Source organism: Pseudorasbora parva, chromosome 22 (assembly GCF_024679245.1).
Source record: "Pseudorasbora parva isolate DD20220531a chromosome 22, ASM2467924v1, whole genome shotgun sequence".
Taxonomy (NCBI): domain Eukaryota; kingdom Metazoa; phylum Chordata; class Actinopteri; order Cypriniformes; family Gobionidae; genus Pseudorasbora; species Pseudorasbora parva.
Genome location: NC_090193.1, coordinates 38,402,466 through 38,425,336, shown reverse-complemented (window position 1 = coordinate 38,425,336; position 22,871 = coordinate 38,402,466). Strand labels below are relative to the sequence as shown.

Sequence of the window (22,871 nt, the reverse complement as noted above, 5' to 3'; positions counted from 1 at the left end):
AAAAATAAAATAAACTGAAATACGGACAAATAAACAAAATACAAATAAATAAATAAATAAATAATATGAATATAATAATATGATAAAAATAAATGAAATAAAAATATGCAAAATAAAAATTATACAGCATTTTACCATATTAAGAACTAGTCGTCTAGCCTGACGTGGTCATACTCAGCTCTAGTCAGAATATGAGTCTGATGCTCCATTGGGCTGTGATTATGGGGCGTGTTTCAACCCAGCCAGGAAAGACCTCGATTGGACAGACCAACAACCAATCAGAGCAACGGAGCGACGCATAACGTTAGTTGTCAAATGTCAACAGAGCTCAACTGCACTGTGTTGACATGACAACCCTGATAGCCCTGAGCTAGTGATGCGCGGGTCGTCTCATAACCCGCGGACCCCGTATGTCTATTTAATGGTCGCGGGTGCGCGGCGGGTGGTAAAAATATATACAGTGGTGCGGGCGGGCCAAATAACTTCATAAAAGCGTCCCGCGGGTCGGTGCAGCACTAACAGTTCCCCTGAACACTGCAGGAGGATATTCACATGCAGCTGTTCTTCTGGTGGCGCGTGTGAAATGTCTTCATCCCAGGTACAGTCAGTGGCTTATGCTTCAGCATGTCATATCAATATAATTTCATGGGTTTTATTTTTTTCAAATGGTTTCAAATAAATAAATAATATGAATATAATAATATGATAAAAATAAATGAAATAAAAATATGCAAAATAAAAATTATACAGCATTTTACCGTATTAAGAACTAGTCGTCTAGCCTGACGTGGTCATACTCAGCTCTAGTCAGAATATGAGTCTGATGCTCCATTGGGCTGTGATTATGGGGCGTGTTTCAACCCAACCAGGAAATACCTCGATTGAACAGACCTACAACCAATCAGAGCAACGGAGCGACGCATAACGTTAGTTGTCAAATGTCAACAGAGCTCAACTGCACTGTGTTGCCAAGTCCGCGTTTTTTCCCCCCGGGTTGTTTTCTATGTCCGCGGGTTGAAGCGACTATTATGGGATATATAGACCCATGAGTGTGAATTTAAGCTAGCCTAGAAATCTAGACGCACCCTAGCGGCAGCAAATTTAATCTGCCCGCAAGTGTCGTCTAGGAACTCTCAATACCCTTCTGAGCTGTATTCCTCTCAATCTGGACGGGCCAATCACATCGTGTATAGAGTCGGTGGGCGGGGCCATAATGACGACGGCCGAGTTGCGTTTGCGTGCTTCTAGTTAACACAGAAACTGGCGAACGGCGGCGGTCTTTCGAATCAGCTTTGACTGCGACTCTGGAAGACTTGAGTTAAGCTTTTCTCTGAGAAAATAACAAAGAACGGCACTGAAGTCATTCTTAAAAAGGGAAGATGTGTTCAGAGTTTAGCCGACCGGATACGGCGAATGTTTAATCTGTCAGCGAGCTCTGCTTCACCTTCGTTGCTCTGGTTGGTGTAGCGCTATCCTATCGCGTGCAGAGGGAGTTTGAAAGACAACCGTTTATCCCGCCCCTCAGATTGAGCCGTCAATGGGGAGTTTCCAGACCAAACATCTTGATGTGGGTCTGGCTTGTCAGGCTAAATTTAAGCAGCAACCTTGGCAAAATAACACACATTTTACCCCCCAAACACCATTTTTTCCCCCGGAGAACCCCCCGAGAAGCTATTGTTTAGGGCTAGTAGTTGGCGGGTTTTGTTGTGAAAACTTGGCAAGCCTGTCTGCACACGCGCTGGAATAAACGATCTTTGCTGGTGTTGTTAAAAAATAACAGAAGTTAATGATACACAGAGTACTTACCCAACATGATCATCATTTCTGAGAGAAAAAGTGAAGGTGATGCAGATACAAACAAGCTCTCTGTTTAGGATTCGAACAAATATAATCCAAGCCCCTTTGATGACGTGATGATTACGTTACTGTTGATCATCTGTCCGTCATCGTCTAAAGCCCGCCCTGATGATTTCATTGGTCCGAACAGTTTCTGTCCGGGGATAATTACTCCTCTATGGATCGAGGCCAGACCGAACCGCCCGACCTAAACATTTTGTGAGCGGGGCTAAGTTCGGCTGGCATCCAGGCTAGTCTGATACTGCTCCATTAGGCTGTGATTATGGGGGCGTATTTCAACCGACACAGGAAAGACCTCAATTAGATAGACCTACAACCAATCAGAGCTACAGATGCTAAAGACATCTTTCCCATCGACAAATGCCTTGATCGCGGTCCTCTGTTCCTCTTTTAAAATGAATGCGCTGTCGATATCTTCTTTAACAGACGTGATGGCGGAATCTACACATCTCAGTTCTTCAACAACAGCCATCATTGTTGTAAACTAATTCAACCCAAGCGCTTATTAATGACGTGGCTGATTACGTTTCTGGTGATAATCTGTCAATCATTGCCCTGACAATGTGATTGGTCCCAACAGTTTCTGTCCGGGCATAATAACTCATCTACAGATCGAGTCCAGACCGAACTTCCCGACCGAACTTCCCGACCTAATAATCTTGTGGGCGGGACAAAGTTTGGCTGGCATCCAGTTTACTTGTCATCCATCTAAGTGTTGAATTATGCATCACCATATTCAGAAGTGCAAAACAACAATACATGTTTTGTTTTTTTGGAGAATAAAATGCAACAACTTTCTAAGAAATAAAATCAATGCTAATAATTAGCCATCTCAGTAGAGAGTTGGCTGATTTATTACTGTCAGAGGAATATAATTGGAAGAAGAAGGGCTACGACCTGCATTAAAGAGGTCCTGAACTGGATTTGTAAATTTATTTTATATTTCCTGAGGTTTTATATTTCCTCACTTTTATAATGTTAGTGTGATTTTTACGTTAAAAAAATAATAATTTTAGAAATAAAAGGCACTTTTCCTACCCTGATTTTAGCCTCTGATCTGAACAAACTGTTTGAAGGGCGTGTCTGCGGTGAGACTTGTAAACGCCCACTGCTGTGATTGGCTGCTGTGAAACTTCAGTGTAAACGCCCACTGCTGTGATTGGCTGCTGTGAGACTTCAGAGTAAACGCCCACTGCTGTGAGACTTCAGTGTAAACGCCCACTGCTGTGATTGGCTGCTATGAGACTTCAGTGTAAACGCCCACTGCTGTGATTGGCTGCTGTGAGACTTGTAAACGCCCACTGCTGTGAGACTTTAGTGTAAACGCCTACTGCTGTGATTGGCTGCTGTGAGACGTCAGTGTAAACGCCCACTGCTGTGATTGGCTGCTGTGAGACATCAGTGTAAACGCCCACTGCTGTGATTGGCTGCTGTGAGACGTCAGTGTAAACGCCCACTGCTGTGATTGGCTGCTGTGAGACGTCAGTGTAAACGCCCACTGCTGTGATTGGCTGCTGTGAGACATCAGTGTAAACGCCCACTGCTGTGATTGGCTGCTGTGAGACTTCAGTGTAAACGCCCACTGCTGTGATTGGCTGCTGTGAGACGTCAGTGTAAACGCCCACTGCTGTGATTGGCTGCTGTGAGACGTCAGTGTAAACGCCCACTGCTGTGATTGGCCGCTGTGAGACTTCAGTGTAAACGCCCACTGCTGTGATTGGCTGCTGTGAGACTTCAGTGTAAACGCCCACTGCTGTGATTGGCCGCTGTGAGACTTCAGTGTAAACGCCCACTGCTGTGATTGGCTGCTGTGAGACTTCAGTGTAAACGCCCACTGCTGTGATTGGCTGCTGTGAGACTTGTAAACGCCCACTGCTGTGATTGGCTGCTGTGAGACTTCAGTGTAAACGCCCACTGCTGTGATTGGCTGCTGTGAGACATCAGTGTAAACGCCCACTGCTGTGATTGGCTGCTGTGAGACGTCAGTGTAAACGCCCACTGCTGTGATTGGCTGCTGTGAGACATCAGTGTAAACGCCCACTGCTGTGATTGGCTGCTGTGAGACATCAGTGTAAACGCCCACTGCTGTGATTGGCTGCTGTGAGACTTCAGTGTAAACGCCCACTGCTGTGATTGGCTGCTGTGAGACATCAGTGTAAACGCCCACTGCTGTGATTGGCTGCTGTGAGACGTCAGTGTAAACGCCCACTGCTGTGATTGGCTGCTGTGAGACGTCAGTGTAAACGCCCACTGCTGTGATTGGCTGCTGTGAGACGTCAGTGTAAACGCCCACTGCTGTGATTGGCCGCTGTGAGACTTCAGTGTAAACGCCCACTGCTGTGATTGGCTGCTGTGAGACTTCAGTGTAAACGCCCACTGCTGTGATTGGCTGCTGTGAGACTTTAGTGTAAACGCCCACTGCTGTGATTGGCTGCTGTGAGACGTCAGTGTAAACGCCCACTGCTGTGATTGGCTGCTGTGAGACTTCAGTGTAAACGCCCACTGCTGTGATTGGCCGCTGTGAGACTTCAGTGTAAACGCCCACTGCTGTGATTGGCTGCTGTGAGACTTTAGTGTAAACGCCCACTGCTGTGATTGGCCGCTGTGAGACGTCAGTGTAAACGCCCACTGCTGTGATTGGCTGCTGTGAGACGTCAGTGTAAACGCCCACTGCTGTGATTGGCCGCTGTGAGACTTCAGTGTAAACGCCCACTGCTGTGATTGGCTGCTGTGAGACTTTAGTGTAAACGCCCACTGCTGTGATTGGCCGCTGTGAGACGTCAGTGTAAACGCCCACTGCTGTGATTGGCTGCTGTGAGACGTCAGTGTAAACGCCCACTGCTGTGATTGGCCGCTGTGAGACTTCAGTGTAAACGCCCACTGCTGTGATTGGCTGCTGTGAGACATCAGTGTAAACGCCCACTGCTGTGATTGGCTGCTGTGAGACTTTAGTGTAAACGCCCACTGCTGTGATTGGCTGCTGTGAGACGTCAGTGTAAACGCCCACTGCTGTGATTGGCTGCTGTGAGACGTCAGTGTAAACGCCCACTGCTGTGATTGGCCGCTGTGAGACTTCAGTGTAAACGCCCACTGCTGTGATTGGCTGCTGTGAGACTTCAGTGTAAACGCCCACTGCTGTGATTGGCTGCTGTGAGACTTTAGTGTAAACGCCCACTGCTGTGATTGGCTGCTGTGAGACGTCAGTGTAAACGCCCACTGCTGTGATTGGCCGCTGTGAGACTTCAGTGTAAACGCCCACTGCTGTGATTGGCCGCTGTGAGACTTCAGTGTAAACGCCCACTGCTGTGATTGGCTGCTGTGAGACTTTAGTGTAAACGCCCACTGCTGTGATTGGCCGCTGTGAGACGTCAGTGTAAACGCCCACTGCTGTGATTGGCTGCTGTGAGACGTCAGTGTAAACGCCCACTGCTGTGATTGGCTGCTGTGAGACATCAGTGTAAACGCCCACTGCTGTGATTGGCTGCTGTGAGACTTTAGTGTAAACGCCCACTGCTGTGATTGGCTGCTGTGAGACGTCAGTGTAAACGCCCACTGCTGTGATTGGCTGCTGTGAGACGTCAGTGTAAACGCCCACTGCTGTGATTGGCCGCTGTGAGACTTCAGTGTAAACGCCCACTGCTGTGATTGGCTGCTGTGAGACTTCAGTGTAAACGCCCACTGCTGTGATTGGCTGCTGTGAGACTTTAGTGTAAACGCCCACTGCTGTGATTGGCTGCTGTGAGACGTCAGTGTAAACGCCCACTGCTGTGATTGGCTGCTGTGAGACTTCAGTGTAAACGCCCACTGCTGTGATTGGCCGCTGTGAGACTTCAGTGTAAACGCCCACTGCTGTGATTGGCTGCTGTGAGACTTTAGTGTAAACGCCCACTGCTGTGATTGGCCGCTGTGAGACGTCAGTGTAAACGCCCACTGCTGTGATTGGCTGCTGTGAGACGTCAGTGTAAACGCCCACTGCTGTGATTGGCCGCTGTGAGACTTCAGTGTAAACGCCCACTGCTGTGATTGGCTGCTGTGAGACGTCAGTGTAAACTTTCACCATAGCTAAAAATGCAAACACGATGTAAATACAATAAGCGCTTCATTGTGTAGTGTAAAAGCGTCACTACACCTGGAGTTTTGCCAAGTGTCCAAATAAACTCACGCTGCGTGATCGACAGCTTCAGCCATTGTATAAAGAGAGCATCCTTTGAAGTAAAAATACTAGGATTATTCATTATGAATTTAACTGTCAAAAGATCAAGTACAACTTTATTTCTCATGTCATGACCCCTTTAATATTGGAAAGCTTTCCAGCGCTGGGGAGATGTAAGAGAGCGGGAAGGCCTGAAAACAGATGCAGAGGTTGCTTGTATCGGAGCGTTTGAATCCTGCACAGAATTATATTTTAAAGCGTTATGGAGGAGATTAGGAAGAGAAACGGTAAGAGATTCGGACGAAACTGCAGCTATACGGAGCTCAACGGCTCTGAGCTGTGATATAAACGAAACATTATTGGCTGTTTTTTTTTAAAGGGGAGGAGCTACTTGATATGCCCCGCCCTGTCTTCCTGTTTCAGTGGAAATTACTTCAACACACTAGGCGTTTCTCAATGTCAAGGAAGGATCCTCAGAAGCCAGAATTCCGAGGATGCCACGTCATCAACACTCGTCGAAGGACTGTTCCAATGTCGAGGATCCTCGAATTTCAACCAAGGACTGAGTCCTTCGTTCGAAAAATATGCCATATACAGGAAAGGATGCATATGAGTAGCCTTCGCGCTCTTCGCGTTCTCAAATCACCCACAATCCTCTGCGCGCAGCTTCGCTATCTTCTTCAGACATTCGCGGAGTCGGAGCGTGAACAGGGCAAATATGCTTGTATCGGAGTTTGGAGATGGGAAGGAAGGAGGCGGGAACCGGTGAACGTTCAACAACTTTATTATAAATAATAAACAAAACGAAAGTAACACGGGGAAAACCCTCACGGGCGACTGCCCGCACACACATAATAAAACCATAAACAAACCATAACATAAACTCCAGGCCCAGTCCTCTCTCGTCTTCCATGCTCCTCCAATTATACTCCCGTCACTGCCGTGAGCCGAGACCGGTGTGGCGATCAGCTGCCGCTCATTATCACTCCACCGGCCCGCTCTCATGGTCCCTCACCTCGCTGATTGCCACAATGCTTTTATTTACGTTACCAAACATTTGTTATAACCTTAGTAAATATACGTAAAGTTTAACGTTTAAATACCGGTACAAATTACTACTGTATTGATATAAAAATATATCCAAATAACGTTACACATAACGTTATTGATGGCCAACGGACCTTTTCACTGACGTAATGACGCAATGACGTGCACTTGCTAGCCTGTTCCATTTACGTGTTCTCCGAATGCTAAAGAGGAGCCTCGCCTAGCCTCTGAAGGAAGTGACTTTGAAGGATCCGTCCTTCCAAGGAAGCATCCTTGACACTGAGAAACACCTACTGAATAATCAAGGGGGTAATCTAGCAGCCAGAAAACGTACCTCCCATAGAGGCAGCCATTGCTAACCAAGCCATCACCTCCTGTTAGCATCCCATTGACTCCCATTCATTTTCGATTGTATTGTATTGTATTATTATTTTTAATAACGCAGGTTAAAATACAGGATATTTACAGGAAAATACTACTACGGGAGGACGGCGGGAAAGTATGGTAAAATACAGGACTTTCCCGGCCAAAACGGGATACTTGACAGTAGGCATGTGCCGATATCAATTTTTCATGTTGCGAATAATGGCTGAAGTTTTGGTCATAGCATAACAGCTTTAAGAACTATTTTTGTAAGAACAAAAATAACTGAATGTTTAAATACAATAATACACCAAAAATATATACAGCTCCTGAAAAAAAATTAAGAGAAATCAATGTTAAGTGGTCTCTTGATTTTTTTCAGAGCTGTAAAAGTACAATTTTCAAACAGATTAAAGAGCAAAGGAATTAGGCTATAAAGAACGTGTCATTAAGGTCTCATTATTTAATGCATTCACTAAGATTGAGCAATAGCTACATTTGTTACAGAAAGTATAATGTTTTTGGTAATGTTAGTTAAGAAATACTGATCATTGTTAGTTTTATCTTAGGTCCATTAAAAAGTTATTTTGATTTTAATGTTATTAAACAGTAACTAAGAAATTAACATTACTTACAATGATTAATTCTTTATAAGTATTTTTCATTGTCAGTTTGGTAATAATGAATTAACATGTTAACTAATGAAGTCGTATGTCTCAAAGTTTTACTGAACAATAAGAAATAATCAGAACAGTTCTAATCATTAGAGCATGTTGTAGTCCAGATTAAAACATAATTAAAGCTGCGAGCAGCGATGACGGGCCCAAGCCGGGGGCACCGCCACCCCGGTGGCATCAGCTTAACTGTGCACAGCAGGCCAATAGGCATTTAATATGGGAAAAAATAAATAAAGGGACTATGTCAAAGTCATTTTAATTCACCTCATTAACTGCAGCAACTGGTGCTGCTATGATCAGGAACCAAAACACTCACATCTATGAGATCAATTACATTTTATTCATTAATTTTATGTCAGATGATGTCAAATGTCAATTTCAAAATGAGTGCAGAATACTTTCCAAATGCTGATGTTGTATTATCCTTACACTTCTCTTGTGTGTTTTTGACCTACCGTAGCTTGTGATTGTTCACCAATTTTATGCAGCAAAAAGCATGCATATTTTTATTTCAATATGTGTGGCATTCAATATTTTTTTTAAATAAAAAATAATAAAAAATAAAGCCAAATCACAGAAACCGCAAAAATTATTTTAATATCAGTGTCAGGTAAGAGGAATATGCCTGCATACATTTTATGGAAGTGTATTATAAACAGCCACTTTTAAATGTTTAAATGTAATTAAATTTAAAATAACGATATCAAAGTCATCTGAATATATTTACTGGTCAAAGTCGACCTCTCTAAAACATGCAGCATGTTTTTATACCGCTGAGAATGTGCACGACAGGCAATATGCATTTTAACAGGAGAATATTTGAAAATTGCTCTAATATGCCACATGTATCACAGCAGCTGGTACCCATATGACCACAAGCCACACCTATTATGAAATTTAAATATAGATTTTTTTTTTATGTATTAGGATATAATGGGTCACTTTCAATTATGTGCAAATGTATATTTTGCAGCTCAAAATGTTGTAAGTTCAACACACACACACACACACACACACACACACACACACACACACACACACACACACACACACACACACACACACACACACACACACACACACACACACACACACACACACAACAACCCAAACAGAGTGAAATTCAGAGAGGGAGAGTGAGGGGGGAGGGGAATGACAGACAGAGAGGCAGAGTCTAATTCCGAAAGAAACAAGATTTGAAAGAAACAAAAAAATAATAATCTAAACAGTGGGAGAAAGTTTTTTTTTTCTTCTTCACTGTCTGGAAACACTGTTTTGCAATAACAATAGTTTTATCTTTAAAACTGTGTTCTCAAGGACATATCCAACCTGGTTCATAACTAAGGCTATACTCCCACCTTCTTGTTATTCTATATCATTTGCTCTCATTTTCATCCACAAATAAAAGGCATTAATCTGCTTATTTTTAGGTTATACAAACTTCATTGTTTGAAAAGGAAACTCAAATGTGTTTTTTCTATTGTTACAAATTAACTGGTTCTATAATTTTATTGTAACCCAGAATAATATATTTTTTTATCCTTTAATGCTTGCCAAAGCACACAGCAATGAGCTAATCTTTTCACAATCAAAATGAAGCTGGCACCATCCCCCTACAAACACACACACACACACACACACACACACACACACACACACACACACACACACACACACACACACACACACATACGGAGAGAGAGAGAGAGAGAGAGAGAGAGAGAGAGAGAGAGAGAGAGAGAGAGAGAGAGAGAGAGAGAGAGAGAGAGAGAGAGAGAGAGAGAGAGAGAGAGAGAGAGAGAGAGAGAGAGAGAGAGAGAGGCAAAGTGAGATTTAGATTAAACATGATTTTCAGCAAAACAATAATAGTAAAGTTTAAACTGTGGGGAAAAGTTTCAAAAGACAATTAAATGTGTTTTTTTTTTGTTAGTAATGTTTTTTTTATATTTATATTTTTCTATTAATATTTATTTGTATTAACACAATTATTTAACTAATTATATAAAACAATATTGTCAATGCCCTACAAATAAACTGGTTTTATACATTATTTTTTTTATTCAAACCCAGAATAAAATGTTTTATCCTTTAATGCAGGCCAAAGCACAGGATTGGGAGGTAATCTTTTTAGACAGAAGAGTGGCTCACACACACACACACACACACACTGTAGAAATCAGTGACACGTGTCCCCATGAGTCTGTGTGCATTCAGGTTGAAGTCCCCACCAGGCTAAAAAAAAGAACACACACACACACACACACACACACACACACACACACACACACACACACACACACACACACACACACACACACACACACACACACACACACATACACACAGTAGTAATGCTGAAGTATGCTGCAGGCAACTCTTATCAGTTAAGCCCATCCACCATCCCCCATCCACAACACACACACCCACCCACAAACACACACACATACACACACTCATGTCTGGTTCACTATCTTTCTGGGGACTCATAGACGTAATGGTTTTTATGCTGTACAAACCATATATTCTGTCATCCTACACTGCTCCTGCCCCTAAACCTACCCATCACACAAAACTTTCCTCAAAAGAACTCATTCTGTCTGATTTATAAGCTTTTGTACCCATTGGGAAGTCCCCATGAGTCTGTGTGCATTCAGGTTTAAGTCCCCACCAGACTAGAAAACCATTCACACACACACACACAGGCAAGGTTTTTTGCTTGAAAACTTATACAATATTGCCCTCTACTGGTCATTTAAGGGAGAGTATAGGTGTTGAAAAAACAGGAAAAAAAAACAGAAAAACAGCCAGTGTGATTATATAGAATAACCAGCAGGTGGGAGTATAGCCTTATTTATGAACCAGGCACTTGTGTGCTTATTTTGTGTTTTTTAGGCTTTTGCTACGGGAACACCGTTTGAGATATCCAATAACCGTTCGCATTTTAGCATCTTCTGTATATTTACTTCATGTTGTCCGAGTTTGGAGGAGATTGAATGAATCGCTTTTGAGGAGAAGGTAAAAACTCAGAGCTCGCTTTCCACTTTGTGTTATATTCCAACCAAATTATCTGACTTCCTGTTGGTCAGAGCTAATGACTGTAAATTAGAAAGTTGTCCGGCTCGAAAAGTACAATATATATACCGAGTTTGGTGAATGTAGATAAAACTAACCCCCCGCTTTGGACAAAAGTGACACTTCCCACTGCCAGTTGGTGGCGCTATAACTTTGACTCACAAAAGTCATATCCATGTGATCGGCCTCTTATAACGAACACACAGCTGAAGTTTCATCAAAATGAATTAATGTATGCAAAAGTTATAACACACTTCCTGTTTCCCTTTTCTCGCCATAAATTCATCTCTTTGCCACGGCCAAACCGTTTGAGATATCAAAAAGTTGCTCGCAATTTAGCATCCTCAGTGTCTTGACTTCATGCTGACCGAGTTTGGTGCTGATCGGGTGAATCGTCTAGGAGGAGTATCGCAAATTCCACAGCATGCGTTTTCCGAACAACCCATAATAGCTCACTTCCTGTTGGGCTGACGCTTAACTTAGAGCACGAAAGTTGTTCGGCCCGATGAGCTCTATATGTGTACCGAGTTTCATATATGTACGTGCAAGTGTGTTTGATTTATAGACCCCGTTTTCAGACCCCACTTTAGGGGGCGCTGTCGAGCCCCACTGCCACGCCCGGGTCCCAGCCTCAGCCCGGCCCTGATGGCCGCGCATTCTGATGCGTGTGCAAAGTTTCAAGAGTTTTCGAGCATGGGAAGGGCCCCCAAAATGCCCAAATAGTCGCGTAAAAAAATAATAAATAATAACAAAAAAAAATAATCCTTAGAAGAACAATAGGGCTCTTCGCCCTTTCAGGGCTTGGGCCCTAAAAATGTTTAAGTTTGAAAATAAATAGCCTATTAAGTCTTTAAGTATTAAGTATTTGGTGCTGTGATGAACAACATTGAGATTACAAAAAACAAATGGCTGTTTAAAACTACACGCGGTTTTGTTTGTTTGCGGGGTTACCGGGGTAACGGCTGCATTCTGCAGTTCATCAGCGCCCTCTGCTGTCACTGAGCGGCACTTCAGCAGCGGGTCTGGTTCAGTCATGTGCAAACGCACGTTGGGCTAGTTTATATCTGAGCGTGTCCCTTTGACCCAGAATACAGCGTGTTGAGCATTTATACGGTTGATTGGCAAAGTATTCTTGAGTGCATTATAAAAAAAAATATTAATTGTTAATAAATTATTATTTATGATATTTTAAAGTGCCCACGATAACAATATCGTGCATATTCATTATCGTGATAAATCGCATTATCGAAAATCGGCACATGTCTACTTGACAGGTATGAGTCTGAGGCGGCGAAGCACGCTTAGCCATCAGGAAGTGAGTGCTTCTAATTGACTTCAATTTCCCCCGTTGAAGTCCATGGCGTCGTTGACCATTTCTTTTACTGTCTATGTGAATAATGCTATGCATTACTAAGCACTTCAGTGGGACTTTAAGGACCAGCGCCATCTAGAGTTTCATGACAGATCTCTGTATTGCTCAGAAATCGCTCACTGCACCTTTAATTCTCCGTTAGCTGAGTCACCATTCAGCACACAGTGATGATCCTGGACTGAAAGCCTGAATAGAGGCAGACAGACACACAACAATAGAAAGTGCAGTGATGATCATCAGCAGGATTACGGCTCACACAGGCCACAGAGAGAGCGGCGAGATCCACACAATAAACCCTACAAACATTTCAATGCACACACTGTAGAAAAAAACATTGCAACTTTAACCGAAAAAGACTGGGAAAACGCTAGGGTAAAAACCTGTTGAGGGGACATTTCATTAAAATACTGTTAACCCTTTAGGCGCCAGAGGTTTTTTCCTAAAACGTTCAATTTTGACATCTTAATTTCAAAAGTCTATATCTTAAAAGTGGTAAAAGATAGAAACTTTCTGGAAATTAGAGAAATATTAAGGATGGCCCAAAGTTTATGTAGGGACATGTACATTTTCCCATCTAAATTGCATATTATGACGTCATAAGGTGGTGGCAATCTTGGATTATAGAATTTTCATGAAAAGCCACCACTTCTTTCCCTCCAAAATGTCCCTTACCTTATGTGTGCTATATTGCACAGTACTGAATGTTCAGGTAAATAGAAAATAGTAAACAAACTGTGTAAATCATTACTAATAAATGGTAGAAACAAACTGAATGAATGTAGAGGTTTGCCTTTTGCTGATGAGATTTTCCATTTACTACATACAGTAAGCACTCTGATTGCATATATGGGGCACATATATATTATATATTATGCATAATAGCCCCTCTGCCCCGTGTCACACCGCGACATGTATACCATCTAGTGGAGGGGAGGTTGAATGAAATTTGACACCCTATTTGACAAAATCGGCCATTTTATTTAGAGACGCATCTTGTCGAGTAAACTCGACCGTGGCGCCTAGAGGGTTAAATGTGCAGTTTTTGGAACTGTCACAGTTAAAAAAAAAAAAAAGCATAAATTTAACATTTCCAGGATTTCCTTTGTGACATTTTGATGACTTTTAATTGAAATAATGGTAACACTTTAGAATAATGGTCATTAGTTAACATTAGTTAATGCATTACCTAACATGAACCAACCATGAGCAGTTCATTTTACTGTTTTTGTTCATCTTTGTTAATGTTAACGCAGTTAACGTTAGTTAATAAAAATCCAGATGTTCATAGTTTGTTCATGTTAGTTCACAGTGCATTAACTAATGTTAACAAGATTTTAATAATGTATTAGAAAATAAATAATAAATAAGTGCAGTTCATCATTAGTTCATGTTAACTAATGTAGTTAACTAATAATAATAATACATTTTATTTATAAAGCACTTTACATTTTTAAAGAAAAACTCAAAGTGCTACAAAGGGAGGAACAAAAATGTAAACGCAAAGCAATTTAGACCATTATTCTAAAGTGTTACCAAAATAACTATTTATTATTTCGTATATTAGTATTATTTTAGTTAAGGAAATAAATAAATAAACATTTTTACTGTAAATTTAAGTTTAAACTGTAAAGTTAAAGTTATGGCAACTGTTTTCTTTCTGTATATTTCACAGAATTCGATAAGTTTTTTGGAGAAAATGTATCGAATTCCTCCAAAAAATGTATCTGAGCTGCTCTCCACAATCATTGCACAGCTCTATACTTTTACTGTATGTCAACTATTGTGTCTATGTTTATTATCTTCCCTAAAGCATTTTAGGAGAACCACCGGAGCCAAAAGTGAACATATAAAGCATAAATGAGAACTCTCTAGACTTCTCTAGACAACACCTGAAAACAAATCAGATCAGCTCCTGCCGTTTCTCTCTAAATATGGCCGCGTCTCAAATCCCTGAGCTTCACCAGCCCTCACGGTCAAACCGCTCGTGATGATGGTGATGATGATGTAACGGGTGTCACGGCAACCGAGGACAGTCCGAGACACGTCCAGGGTTATTATACTTCACTAAAACCAAAACCATACCTTTAAAAAAACGTGTTACTTACAATTAAATAATTGTTGACTAAAAAAATTAAATGTAATATTTTAAAAAATGCTTATTTTTTATTTAGGTTAACTTGATGTAATAAAATAACATTTTAAAAATGACAAAAACAACAGCATAAAAAAATATTGCTAGGTGAAATAAATGTTTTATCATTTCCATTTAATTTAACTTGACGAAATAAGATAACTAAAACTAAAATAAAAATGCAATATACAAACTAAACAGACATATTTAAAAGCCACAAAATATAATAAAAATTACAGTATAAAAAATTCCATTCCTTAAAAAAATAAATGTTTATCATTTTCATTTAATTTAACTTGAAGTAATAAAATAACTAAAACTGAAATAAAATCCATATAAACTCAACAGACACACAAAAACTACAAAAATGTAATTAAAATGAAAAACGGGAAAAGCAGAAAACTTTAAAATATTAATAAAACTATAATAATATCTTAATTATTCTACAATGACACAAACTTATAACCAAATAAAGATTAAGCTGTAATTATTATGGGTAACACTTTATTTTAAGGTGACGTAGTCACGTTACTAAACGTACTTACTATAGTAATGACAGTAAATGATGCGCAATTACAAGTAACTAGCTCTAACCACAACTCAATATTAAGTACATGGTTAATTCATATTCAGTAGTAAGAACAACTACCTCAGCTTAAAATAAAGTGTAATCAAAGAACAGACCGCACCTTCATGTGTACGCAAAATAATTATTATATTGCTTATGGTCATCACAAACCAATATCTGGATATCATGAGTGTAAATGTATAAATGTAAGCTGTAAATCAAACATATGCACGTGCTGTACAGGTAAAGGTGTGTAGAATGCCACAGGACACACTTCATTACAAACACAAAGACACAGAGTGTTAAAGAGCAGATACCTGAGGATCTGAATGAATCAGTGTCTCCATCTCCACAGTGGGACGTGTAAGGAGTGTGTAAGGAGTGTGTGAGGAGTTCAGCCTCGTCTGTTTGCTTTACTATGAGCCCAGAGACCCAAACAATGAGCTCACGGCCAACAGCCAATCACAGCGCGCACAACAAACTCACCTAGGTAATGGATGAGTCCATTTCTCTAACCAGAGGGGGGGATTACAGTCAAAACACACACACACACACACACACACACACACACACACACACACACACACACACACACACATCATGACTGAAACATGAATTTTGAGCCGTCTCATATCTACCACATCTCTAGAATTAAAGTGTTAAAAAAAAAATTCAAACAGTTTTGTCTGGTTACACGTACAAATGTGTGTGTTGTTTTCCTCCTGGTAAATCTGTGTGTAATTGGATTCAGGGTTCAGGGCATCGGCTCAGAGCTGGACGTGACTCTGGTGTGGTAGTATTGATCAAATTCATTTGTTTTTTAGAGTTTATGAAATGCTTAATGACTTTTGCATTACTGTATTAACGCTCACCTCAAAAAGTCTGACAAAGCCACTACAACCCTAACATTATACTGAAGTAAGTTTCAAACATAGTCTTAAATCATGTCCAATAAAAGGACTATTGATATAAGTGTGTCGGTGTGTGTGTGTGTGTGTGTGTGTGTGTGTGTGTGTGTGTGTGTGTCTGTGTGTGTGTGTGTGTGTGTGTGTGTGTCTGTGTGTGTGTCTGTGTGTGTGTCTGTGTGTGTGTGTGTGTGTGTGTGTGTGTGTGTGTGTGTGTGTGTGTGTGTGTGTGTGTGTGTTATAGGTGGTATGAACTGTCAATATCTATGTGCATAGCCTCAAAAAAGATTTGGGATAATTTAAGTTACACATTAAAAGGTCTTAATTTGATTGCATTATATATCAAAACAAATTACATGTATTGTTTAAAAAGATTCACAAACACTTTATATTTTGTTTGTTGAAAATAAAGACAAACAGTTAATTAAGTTAACTAAACTAAAACCACATTTCATTACTTAAAAAAAACATATCTGAAATAAAAAATGTAACTTATCTAATTTCAGCTCATTCATTTTTAACTTTAGTAACTTGATGCACTAAAATAACAAATAAAAAGTATACAAATATATATATACATTAAAAAAACTAACAGAAATGATGAAAACAACAACATTTTCATAACTTAAATAATCATATCTGAAAAAGAAAATTAAATATTCACTTTAGTAACTTAATCTACTTAAATAACAAAGAAAAACCTATACAAATATTTAAAAAAAACTAATTGAAATGACAAAAACAAAACAAAAACAGTTAAAACATTTTTTTATTTAAATCCACAAATAACATTTTCATTACTTAAATAGCTATATATGAAAAATAAAATGAAAATTATTTTATTTCAGCTCATTCATTTTTAACTTTAGTAACTTGATGTATTAAAATAGGCACAAAAAATAATTAAAAAAGCATATATATATATACAGCAGGGAAATAAGTATTTGACACATCGGCATTTTTATCAGCAAGGGGATTTCTAAGTGGGCTATTGACACAAAATTTTCACCAGATGAAGCCATCAAGCCAAATATTGAATTCATACAAAGAAATCAGAACATTTAAGTATACAAGCTGATATATAAAGTGAAATGACACTGGGAATAAGTATTGAACACATGAAACAAGGTCCAAATGGCACAGAAAGCCAGGAGATCGCCTGAAATCTGTCAGTATTGAGAGAGAAACCCTGCCCCCTATCAGTACTAATTGATATCCGCTGCTTTAGTCCTAAATGATGGCCTATAAAGGCTTCGCATTACCCATGAGGCACACAGGAAAGACTTCATGATGGGTAAAAGCAAAGAACGGTCTTATATCTTCATAATCTTATCGTTGGAAAGCATTTTGATGGTGATAGGCGCATTTCCAGAATGCTGAATGTTCCTGTGCGCACTGTGGGGGCCATTATCCGGAAATGGAAAGAGCATCAGTTCACCATAAACCGGCCATGATCAGGTGCTCCACGTAAGATCCCTGTCCGAGGAGTCCAAAGAATAATCAAGAGAGTTCTCTAAGAGCTAAGAACCACTCGGGCAGAACTTGAGGAAGACCTTGAATCAGCAGGTATTGTTGTTTCAAAAGCCCTGTTTCCACCAAAATTACCCAGAACAATTTGTACCAGGAACTTTTTAACAGGAACTTTTCTCCCCCCCAGACCTGCAGCTGTCTGCGTTTCCACCGCGATAAAGTTCCGAGAAGATTAGGCAGATTAGTCCGGTGATGTAGGACTGCGCGCGACTGCTCCTCCAAGTCAGTGACGGGCAGTAACCATTTTTGTGTTTGCCGATTGAAAGATTTAGTGGACTGTTTACATGAGACGTTATCTAAACCGATCTGGTGTTTACATGTGATGACTTTCAGTCGCAATCATTTTGTCACATGCAGTTTGTCTGCCGCATCAAAAATGTCGACGCTGTTTTCTCCAGCAGCTGGAGTGTGTTTACTGTAGCCATAGCAACTCTTAACGGCCACCAGGACTAATACAGTATTATATAAGATATTTATTTGTTGTAAAGTGTAATAATCATCTCAGAAAAAAAGAAATTCTTCTGTCAGGCGCAGTTAAAGTAAAAACTGCCTGGGGCAATATACGCTGTGTCATTACTCCAACATTATCTTCATAACTTACGAAATAAAAAGTTTACCCCTCAGAAAAATGAGCTTTCCTCTCTTGTCAACATGAGCACGGCGCGCGCTGTCACGTCATGTAAGGACACACACTTACAGTAATCGGTCAGGTCGTTTACATGGTGAAAAAAAAAGAAAAACGAGTATGGAAGAGATTCAAGCTGTGCTGCTGCTGGTTATGTATAGGTTTACCAAAGAGGTAATTAACAACGACAGAAAGAGCACTAATATGCAGATTCAGCAGCATGCAGCATATTCAGAAAGCTTGTAAAGCTAGATTTAAAATGACAATGTATATTATTATCAGCTATTACGGACATTGAACGTGAGATGGCTGAGACGAACGCGCGCCATCAGACAGAGAGCAAGACTGATATTTACTGAACGTAGACCGAACCTCGCAAAAGACTTTTAAAAATGCCGGTTGAAATAAAATGCTGCATGAGCTCAACCAATCAGCATGTTCAGCGCCCAAGTCCCGCCCTCGAAAGTTCCTGAACTTTGAAAAAGTACTACCTTGTGAGCAGGGCCGTTTGGAGGGGGAAATATTTACCCGGAACTTCATTTAGACCCTGTTTCCTGCGGTCTAAACACACCGAGTACCACCCCAAAGTTTCTGGGTAAAGTTCCTGTGGTAGAAACGGGGCTAAAGAGAACTATGAGCAATGCACTGAACCGCCATGGCATCCATGAACGCTCACCACGCAAGACTCCATTGCTGAACAAAAAGCATGTTGATGCTCGGTTAAAGTTTGCAAAAGAGCATTTGGAGAAGCCTGTGGATTATTGGGAGACTATAGTTTGGTCAGATGAAAGCAAAATTGAACTTTTGTCAGTCATTCTACACACCATGTTTGGAGAAGAAATGGCACTGCCCACCACTCCAAGAACACCACAACAGTTAAGTTTGGGGGTGGAAGCATCATGGGTTGGGGCTGCTTTTCAGCAAGGGGTACTGGCAGACTTCATATTATTGAAGGCAGGATGAATGGAGAAATGTACCGGGACATTCTGGATAAAAATCTGCTGTCATCTACTAGAAAGCTGAAAATTAAAAGAGGGTGGACATTTCAGCAAGACAATGATCCCAAACACAAGGCCAAGGAAACAATGAAGTGGTTTCAAAAAAAGAAAATCAAGTTGCTTGAATGGCCCAGTCAATCACCTGACCTAAATCCCATAGAACATCTATGGAGAGAACTGAAGATCAAAGTTCAGAAAAGAAGCCCAAGGAACCTTCAAGATTTAAAGACCATGTGTGTGGCAGAATGGGCCAGAATCACTCCAGAGCCATGCAGACGACTGATCTCTCCATACAAGAGGCGTCTAGAAGCTGTAATCACCAACAAAGGCTTTTCTATAAAGTATTAAATAAAGTGTGTTCAATACTTATTCCCAGTGTCATTTCACTTTATTTATTATGAATCAACTTGTATACTTAAATGTTCTGATTTCTTTGTATGAATTCGATATTTGGCTTGATGGCTTCATCTGGTGAAAATTTTGTGTCAATAGCCCACTTAGAAATCCCCTTGCTGATAAAAATGCTGATGTGTCAAATGCTTATTTCCCTGCTGTATATATATATATATACACATTAAAAACTAATTGACAAAATATAAATAAATACTAAAGGTACCAAAAAACTTTTAATGACAACGTAAAATATTACAATTAAAACTAATTAAAAATATTAATAATAATCATAAATAATATCTTAATGATACTAAAAAAGCACTAAGCAGGACAGCTCATAGTCCAAAATATAAAAAAATATAAAATGAAACTTATTTTATTTCAGCTCATTCATTTTTTACTTTAGTAAATTGACGTACTTAAATAACGAAACACAAAAACAAACAAAAAATGTTGGACCTACTCAGGAGAGTGTGTGATTTCAGACGCAGCCATAATCTGATGCTATGATTTTCAGTCATTTTAAGCACCACTAGATGGCGCCGTAGAGCCTTAAATGCTCAGGCGGGGTGACAACGGGAATGTAACACTGACTAAAATGTTTATGTACAATATGCATGAATAAAATTGACCAGATAAAGTTGCTCCACAACATTAACATGCTTCTATTATATCACCTAGTACTGAGTGGATCTCAGTCCTGTAGAACATTTTGGGGAGGGTGCAATGCACAGAAATCTTAAATGAATGAAATACTTGTGATTGAGGAAGTTTCTACAGTTCATCTGAATCTCCTCTATAGTCTCATCATAAACTCCCAGAAGGCCTCTGTGATGACGGCAGACCCAAAGGCCCCAGACCCGCATATATGAAGCCCAGGAGAGCCAAGACGACAGACAATGGCCGTCCCTCGGGCCTCTTTTGTGTGACGGCGTGCACCAGCACACAATAATGACGGCCCTTTCGTTCCACACTGTCAAATAATGGTGTCACCCACTCACAAACTTCATGGTGATTTCTGCCATAACGCCTGGAATAAACACACGCTGAAGCTGTAACGGAGCTCAGGGCTGCTCCTGCTCTTTTCTGTGTCATTGTGCTCAAGTTTTAACCAACCACAACATACAAAAGCAATACCTCAAACTATGCATGACATGAGAGAAATCAACATTATCATGAATACTTTTAAATAAAGTAATATTTTCCAGGGCATTGCCATGGAGTTGCTAGGATACTCTGGCTGGTTGCTAAGGTGTTGCTATGCATTTGCTAGGATGCTAGAATGCTCTGTGTGGTTGTCAGGATGTTTTTGTGCATTTGTAAAGGATGCTCTGGCTGGTTGCTAGGGTGTTGCCATGCATTTGCTAGGATGCTAGAATGCTCTGTGTGGTTGTCAGGATGTGATGCATTTAATAAGATGTTAGAAAGCTCCGTGTGGTTGTCAGGGTGTTTTTTTGCATTTGATTCTGTGCTTTGGTGGTTGCTAGGGTGTTGCCATGCATTTGTGAGGATGCTAGAAAGCTCTGTGCGGTTGTCAGGGTGTTTTGTGCATTTGCTAGGATACTCTGCCTGGTTGCCTGGGTGTTGTCATGCATTTGCTAGGATACTCTGCCTGGTTGCCAGGGTGTTGCTATCCATTTGTTACGATGATCTGGGTGGTTGCCAGGGTTTTGCTATGAATTTGCCAAGATGGTAGAATGTTCTGTGTTGTTGGCTGTTTTGTGCAAGATGCTCTGGTGGTTGCTAGAGTGTTCCTAAGCATTCGTTAAGATGCTCTGGTGGTTGCTATGCATTTGCTAGGATGCTCTGGGTGGTTGCCAGGGTGTCGCTATGCAGTTGCTAGGTTGCTCTGTGTGGTCACCAGGATGTAGCTAAAAAATTGCTTAGTGTTTTTAGTTGTTACCAGGATGTTGATATCCATTTGTTTTGATGCTCTGCATGGTTGCTATGCATTTGCTAGGATGCTAGAATGTTACTATGCAGTTGTTCGGATGCTCTGGTTTTTGTTTTCAGGGTGTTGCTATCCAGTTGCTAAGATGGTCTGCATGGTTGCTGCTCCGAATTTAATTGCTATGTTCTGTGTGGTTTCCAGGGTGTAGTTATACAATTGCTAGTGTTCTTAGCTGTTGCCAAGGTGTTGCTATCCAGTTGCAAGGATGCTCTGTGTGGTTGCCAGGGTGTTTCTATGCAGTTGTATGATATTCTTAGTGGTTCTCCAGGGTTTGGCTATACATTGCTTGGGTGTTCTTTGTGCCAAACTGTTGCTATACAGTTGCTAGGATGTTCTAAGTAGTGGCTTGGGTGTTGCTATGAATTTACAAGGATGCTCTGTGTGGTTGCCAGGGTGTTGCTATGCAGTTGTATGATATTCTTAGTGGTTCTCCAGGGTTTGGCTATACATTGCTTGGGTGTTCTTTGTGCCAAACTGTTGCTATACAGTTGCTAGGATGTTCTAAGTAGTGGCTTGGGTGTTGCTATGAATTTACAAGGATGCTCTGTGTGGTTGCCAGGGTGTTGCTATGCCGTTGCTAGGGTTTTCTGGGTTGTTTCATCCTGCCTGAGGTGAAAAACTGGTCTTACTGGTCTGTGATATTCTAGTCTGAACTAGCAAAATTGATTATTATGGGCTCTTTCTTGGCTGAAATTCTTGGCTGAAAACTGAAGGGCTAAATTGGCCTTGAAGAGGATAAAAATGTAACGACCATATTAAATCAAACTCCTTGCTGACTAAAGCCCTCCACTCAGATTGAAACATCTTAAAAATATCTGTACGGTTGTGTGAGTTTCATTTCATAGAATCGCACCGATGCCTTTCCATCAGACGCTGAGGAGAAACTCAACACCGCGCGGCCCAGCCCAACATTGTGGCTCCGCAACAGTCCACTCATGTAAACACAGAGCACACATTGTGGTTTGGCAAAAGTATCAAGCGTAAACACGTCAGCATAACTACGAAATCTCAGAGGAAAACTGGAATACTTCAGTTCAGATCCAGATTTAAATTCATACGCAGATAATATGGGAATCAAATGTATGGGATTTTACAAATACAAAATGAAATCAAAACTGGAAGTATTTTTTATGCATGTGACTGGTCTCTTTATGACCAATTAATTTGTGCATTCGTTTTTATATATATATAAATATATATATATATATATATTTTTAAATATTTAATAA

The 22,871-nt window shown here is 40.5% G+C and overlaps 1 protein-coding gene across 2 annotated transcripts in view; it reads right to left on the bottom strand.

The window, feature by feature from the left end:
• shroom2b (shroom family member 2b) overlaps positions 1–22,871 on the bottom strand; it is a 51,370-nt gene that overhangs the window by 20,426 nt on the left and 8,073 nt on the right. The gene's annotated exons all lie outside the window — the stretch shown is intronic.